Source organism: Bidens hawaiensis, unplaced genomic scaffold, assembly GCF_021521415.1.
Source record: "Bidens hawaiensis isolate Kalapana, Puna unplaced genomic scaffold, B.hawaiensis_p1.1 tig00002414_1, whole genome shotgun sequence".
NCBI lineage: Eukaryota > Viridiplantae > Streptophyta > Magnoliopsida > Asterales > Asteraceae > Bidens > Bidens hawaiensis.
In genome coordinates, this window is record NW_027491131.1 from 1534799 (window position 1) to 1542286 (window position 7488).

A 7488-nucleotide genomic window follows, 5' to 3' on the forward strand; every position below is an offset into this window, starting at 1 on the left:
TGTGGACCCATTATGATAAAATCACAGCCAACAAGTCCACACGACGCCACACGAGTCAAATGGGTCGGTAACCCGCAAGTACAACGCACCAACTATTCAATAAACACAATTGCGCGTTGTACCGACCCGTTGGAGTAACTGACAACCAATTCAGCCCCATAACTTATAAAAATGGATTTTGAACAGCCCGTATATCAAACCGAGTGTCCCCGAGCTGAATTGGTCGTTAATCACTTCAACTCTCGCGTTAAACGCACCAAACTACAATTCTAGTCAACCGAACATAACAACCAAACTACAACTAGTTGACCGACCTAACGAACACCAATGAACATGATTCTCAAATATGTTATACTAGACATACCTAGGAATATTTTGGTGTAAAAACCTCAACCAAAACAGTCCCGAAACCTCTCAATTTGAGAGCCACCCGGTTAGCCTACAACAAGCCATTAATCGATCAATACGCGTAATATAAAGACCAATTAAGGTGTAAAAGACATGGGGAATCGTAAAACCGACCTTGAATTGAAGTTTTTACGGTGTAATCTTGGCTGCACAGAAGATTTTCGTGAGGGGGGGGGTCCTAAGTTCCGATCGGCAATGAAAGGTTAGGGTTAGGTTATATTTTTTGTTTTATGATATAATATAAGAAGTTACATCCAAGTCCCTCCAAATTGAAGTATAAGGCATTATGGAAGAAAAGTTAAATGGTTTAACGTACCGAGAGGACGTAAAGGCTTCCGAGAAACGTTGGTTAAATCCCGAGAATTATACATACTTTACAAGCTTTAACTCTTGGAACCGAAATTAACGGGCGTTACATGAGGGCTTGGGCCGGGGCTTCTTTAGTGATTTTTGGTTGGTCGAATGGTATCCCTTGTGAGGGAGACTTGACAAGAAACTTGGTTGACTTCTGGGAGTCTCCAAGTCTCCTCAAGCGCTTCAAGGGCGGCTGTTCTTCTTCTTCCTCCTCAAGTTCTATCACTTTGCCCTTTTCAGCCACTTTCCTCTTCAAGTCATGCTTGGCCTTTGTTCGATCCTCGGCCGGCTCATCACTGGAATCTTGTTCACCTTCAACTTCGGGTTCATCATCACCCTCAGCAGACGCCTCTTCCCTAGCAGTCTCTGTCTCCTCAAATAAACCTAACCTAGGACCCGACCTTGGTCCTTGATACTGATGCCCCCTCCCTTTGGTGCTCAGCAACACACTGAAAACCGAAGTTTTAATCTCATTCACAAGGTACGGCTCAGGAAGTGACTTCTTGTCTTTGGCCTTTTTGGTCCCCGGTCGTGGAACATCTGGAATTAAATCGTCTAAAAGCAGCTACACGAATCTCGGGTACATAAGCCATGTAACACCACTCTTGATGTTTCCCAGCATGCACAAGAATATCCTTCGAAAGTAGTTGAACTTCTCTCGAGTCGTCAAAGCAGACATAAACGAACCCAGTCTGAACTCATACTATCGAATCCTCCACTAATATCAGTTAGACAATGGGTGACAATGTGGAATAAAAACCTCCAGTATGGTGGAAGATGACTTTTTTCGAGGCTCCTCCATTCCGTGTCGTATCCCATCTGTTCAACAAACCCAACTAGCTTCTTCTTGTTTCCCCTTTCATACGTATAATCTGGCTGGTCAGCAATCTTTAACACACGTCTAATGTCTGCTTCTGTAATTGTCAACTCTTTTCTTGCCACGGTTGTTGTGAAGGATAGAGAATCATCAGCAATCTTGGCAAATGCCCAGAAGTCCAAGATCCATTTATAATAAACGGCTGGATTGGCGGTGATAGCATAAGCAAGTGGTGATTGCTTGAGCCCTTTGACCATGGAGGTAAATACTTTGTCTGCCTTTGCCTTTGGTAACCCGAGAGCACAAAAATTATTATGTCCCGCTGGAGGATACTCAGGATTCAACGACATGTTTGTGATTATGAGGGCCGGATTCTTTGAAAAATAGAAGAAGTGTTAGGGTTTGAAGGTTTGAAGATGTGAGAGAGAAGAGAGTAAAAGATAAAAATGTTTGGTGAATAGTGAAAGATATTTTAGGTTTCCCTTATATATAGGGTCAGCCTATCTCGCGATAAGATCAAAACATCGCGAGTATTCACCGAAAATACACTCTCAGTCCTCGGTCTTTAAAATAATTTGCATTTTCAAACCTGAAAAACATTTACCCACCGAATCCACACACTTGATTATTTATAAGGTTTTTCTTTTATCGGTCCAGAAGCGTTAACGTTTGCACGATCGATCTCTTTTGTCAAAACAAAACATAATAAAAGAAGACAATAAAATAAAGTCAAAAATAAAATTAAAAGTAAAATTAAAAATAAAATAAAATAAATAAAAATAAAATTTAAAATATTAAACTATGCAGATACTTAATATTTTAAAAAAAACAAAATAAAAAATTTAAAGCATTTTAAAGTTAAAAGCAATAATATTAAATTAATTTACATAGTTCTTTTCTTTAGTTAATTTACAAAGAACGATCACGACATGAAATCATATTGATTTGCAAAGCCCTAGATCGCGTTTCCATTTTGAAATTATTGTGACACAAGTTCATCATTGACTGTAGATATTGTCCTCCTTTTTAACTTGACAAGTGTTTTGATGCCAAAGTGATACGTTTAAAGTATAATTAGGCACAGTGCTTATGTGGTCCCCACTTAATCAGACATGTTACTGATTCCATCATATCTCGGGCCTACTTTGTGTTAACATATCACCTCAACTTGACTTAAACCTTTCTTAGTTGATCACAGTACTCTTATTAACAAACTTGACTTATTATACACTGTACACATGACACTTTGTGCTTTGCACACTTGACTCGATCTAGAAAGATTAAAATAAAGCAGAAGTTCAGGCCATAACAATCAGGTCGAATAATACCATATTATCGCGCAGAGAAAGTCCAAGGCTTGAACAAAAGAAAGAAAATAAAACAAAGCAGAAGACTCAGGGCCTTAACAATCAGATCTTGTATGACTACAAACGTAGAAAGTCCAAGGCTTGAGTCGAAAATAAATGAAGAAATAAAGCAGAAGTTAAAATTGCTAGGACTGACTCCTTTTCTGACTCTTTTTCTTTTGTTTTTTTGACTCTTTTGTTTTCTTTTTCTTGCTTTTCTTGACCTTTTACTTGACCCTTTTCTTGACTCAATGAAAATTAAAAATTGACACTGACTTTCATAAGAATACTGTGATTAGGTAAAGAGAGGCTTGGGTATGACATGTATAGTTACATTTTTGCCTTCATGAATGTGACTTTACGGAATCATGCAACCGCTTCTTAAACGTATAGCCACTGGCAACGGCATTAGTTTAAGTTTATATCACCCGAAACTTACTTGTTTATCAAGCCTACCTATACATCTATGAATGACCTTGTAGCCTTTTGTTCTATTCTTTTAACACGCTAGAATCATTACAAACCAATGTACTATCATTTTCCAAAGGGTCGGATCTAATTCTTAATAGAAAATTTTAAAATAACCGACTCCCTCTACGAAGGAGCTCCCTCTAAGCGGGATAATACTTTTTAAATTTTTGAAAATTTTCTTTTATAAGAGTAAAATCTTTTTGTTAAGTCAAGTGACTTGTTTTGGTTTTTCTTGAAATCACACTGTAAATCTTTTTGGTGAGTTAAACTTAACTCAATTTTCTCCATCTAAAATTGTGACATATTTGAAAAATATTTACAATTTTAAAAACTAAAAGATAAGGTTTACTCAAAAGAAATCATGCCCAATGACTCAACGAGAAACAAAAATCGGGCACGACTAAAAGCTTTTGGAAAGAGATCTGCAAAGTTATGGTCAGTATGGACCCTTTTTATGTCAACAATCTTACGATCATAACAATCACGAATAAAAATGTATTCGGATGTCAATGTGCTTGGTCTTTGAGTGCTGGACTGGGTTTTTAACAATTGCAACGGCCACCTCGTTATCACATTTGATCGTTGATCCATAGAAATTCAAACCGTAATCTAGCAGCTGATGCTGGATCCATATCACTTAAGAGCAGCAGCTGGATGCAGCAATGTACTCGGCCTCTGCTGTGGAAGTGGACACGGTGACTTGTTTCTTGCACTGCCATGAGATCAACCGATCTCCCAAGAATTGACATCCACCAGATGTAGACTTTCTGTCCAAGTTGCATCCCCCATAATCACTGTCGGTGTAAGCATGAAGTTCCAAGGGAGATTCCTTTGGATACTAAAGACCCAAACATGGTCTACCCTTCAAGTATCTGAAAATACGCTTGACAGCCGTCATGTGGGATTCTCTCGAGTCAGACTGATATCTGGCACACTGACAAACAGGGAACATGATGTCCGATCTGCTTGCAGTGAGATACATCAGAGAACCAATCATTGACCTGTAAAGATGTTGATCGACTGGTTTTCCCGATGGATCAGGAGCTAGAACAGGTTGCGTTGCGATTGGTGTCATGAATGATGAAGAGTCCTTGAAACCAAATTTCTGAACAATGTCTTGGACGTACTTTTCTTGGTGAATCAAAGTCCCGTCCTTCTTTTGCTCAAATTGTAAGCCCAGGAAGAAAGTCATCTCCCCTAAGGAACTCATCTCAAATCGCTGTTGCATAACCTCAGAGAACTCCTTGCACAGATCCTCATTCGTGGACCCGAAGATAATGTCATCGACATAAACTTGAACCAGAATCAAATCACTGTTGACCTTCTTGACAAAGAGAGTTTGATCGATGATTCCTCTCTTGTAACCATTTTTCACCAAATGATCAGCCATTGTGGCCTACCATGCACGAGGTGCTTGGTGAAGACCATATAGTGTTTTGTCATGGCGGTAAACATGATCAGGATGAGTTGGATCCTCAAAGCCTGGAGGTTGACTGACATAGATCTCTTCTTTTACTTTCCCGTATACGAAAGCAGTCTTCACGTCCATTTGATACACTTTGAAGTTCATGTACGAGGCGTATGCCAGAAATATGCGAATTGCTTCCAGTCTGGCCACCGGTGCATAGACTTCATCGTAATCAAGACCTTCATGTTGCCAAAAACCTTGTACAACAAGCCGGGCTTTATTTCTGATGATCACTCCCTTGTCATCCTTTTTATTTCGGAACACCCATTTCGTTCCAATCGGCCTTTTATTTTCTGGTTTCTTTACTAGCCTCCAAATATTCAGCTTCTGAAACTGTAACAGCTCTTCTTGCATGGCCTCCACCCAGGAGTTGTCTTTCAGTGCGACTCTGTAGTCCTTGGGTTCCACCTGTGAAATAAAGCAAGCAAAAAGACATATGTTAATGTTACCGGAAGTACTGCGTGTTTGGATGCCAGCGGACGGATCTCCGATGATGTTCTCAGTCGGATGTCGACGATGAATTGGCAGCTGTGGAATTTGGTCGACATGCTCGACTGGTGTGGCCTCAAGTTGGATGGTCAGGCTCTCTAAGGGATGGAAGACAGTGGTTGCAGGGACAGAAACACTCGGTTGAGGATTAGCTCCGTCTTCTTGTGGTTCAACCAAATGTTCTGTAGCAATGGGACCTTCCCATAGGTTATCATAGAATGGAACAACAATAGATGGAACAGAAGTTGTGTTGGTGTTGTCAGAAGTTTCATTCGGACTGGGTTCAACCTGCACACATGATGCATCATCCTCCACAGCAGGACCTTGATTGTCTTCTTTTGAGGGAGGTGTGGGGACAGATTCCACCACACTTGGTTCTGCAGGGGGTGGCTCTGCTTGATCAACTTGAACATTTTGATTGTTGTCGGCTGACATATATGAATCAGAATCTGAATCAGTTGTGTCTTCAACAACTAGAATTTCAGTGGTGTCGGCAGAGGGCTGCTCATCACCAATCGGGTCTTGTTGGTTAGCCATTGGTTGTACATTCAGTATGGCTGCAGCAGCAGCTATGTCAACATGTCCAAGATCTTTCAAAACAGCATGCATCAGGATAGACTGATCAACATCTGGTTGAAAAAGTGGAGAAGCAACAGGGGAAACCATTGGTGCGGCGGGTGTCATATACATTCCACTAAACTGCTTGAACAATCCTTCATAATCAAACATCCAGTCCAGATCATTGTGTGCATCAGTAGGGTTTAACTCTTGCCAATCAATGTTGAAGGACTCCAAGATTACTCTTGATCCACTCTTCAGTTGTTACTGATGAGGCTTTTCAACCAATGGCAATTCAACCAATAACTCCAAGATTGCTTCTCATGTCCAGAAAGTAGGCATCGTTGTGCCTCGGAGTACGCATCATAATCCACTCCTCAGGGACTTTAAAACCTAGTTTCAGAATGAGACATTCATTTTCAGTAAATAGGGTTTAAAATTTCTTATCACAGATTTGAGAGACGCTGAGCAGATTGTGGTTGAGCTGTTCCACCAGATTGACTTCATCAAATGTCAGAGTGCCACTCGAGACCTTCCCTTGTTTCGTTATCTCTCCTCCAATATCACCGGCAAAAGAAACGTGACCACCATTGAATGGTTTGATGTCGAACAACAGCGATTCGTCTCCTGTCATGTGTCGGGTGCAGCCACTGTTCAAGTACCAAATACTGTTGACAGGCCGTCCAGGCTGTCCCTGCACACACGAAGAACCAGTTAGTGGAGGGTTTCCCGAGACACACTTGTCTCGGGAAGGTTAAAAACAAAATCACCAAGTTTAATTTTATGATTTCTGAAAATGTAGTCCTTTGGTGAATCGGAATCTGAAGAACAATCCCTCGAGGAAATTGAATTATGATTTCCTTGGTTTTTGAAAAGTTTTCTGGATTACCTTCGTTTTGTTTTAGGCTTAACCACAACATCTTCTTGATTAGCCTTTTAGAAAACCTTTGAAAGGCTCTTGGGCTTTTCAGCTTCAGAACCCTTAGCTAACCGCTTTCTTTCTCTTTGGGTTAGCCAAAATGGTTTCTTGGGTTTTTCGGTTCTTTGGATCCTAAGTTTGTCTCACTGGCTGAAGTGTAAGTTTGGTGAGACATTTTCTTGGTTTGAGCATTGTACCTAGGAAATGTCTGACCAAACTTACTGTTGAAGTCTCTTTGTTTTTTGTGCCAGTTCTTGCAATGTCTTGCAAGATGAGACGGATTTCCACAAATGAAACAACATTTTCTTTGGTTGCATTTATAGACATCTTACTCGCTGAGATATGTGGGATGAGGTGATGTTGTTTGGTTAACATGTTGGTGACCTCTATCTGACTGATAATTGTAAGCATTTGAATGATTAGTTGCAAAATAATTTGATTGCCTAGGTTTCTGTCGAGAGTAGTAAAAGTCACTATCAAATTGATCATAAAATTGAGAACTATTGTTATAATTTGTATTTTGAGAAAATGAAGTTTTCTTGAGTGGCACATATTTACATGAAGTGCTTGGTTTTTCATTTTCAAAGCTAATTTTCTCTTTTATTAAGTTCTCAATTTTATTGTCAGTTGATGAGCTGTTTTGACTAGTCTGTTCATT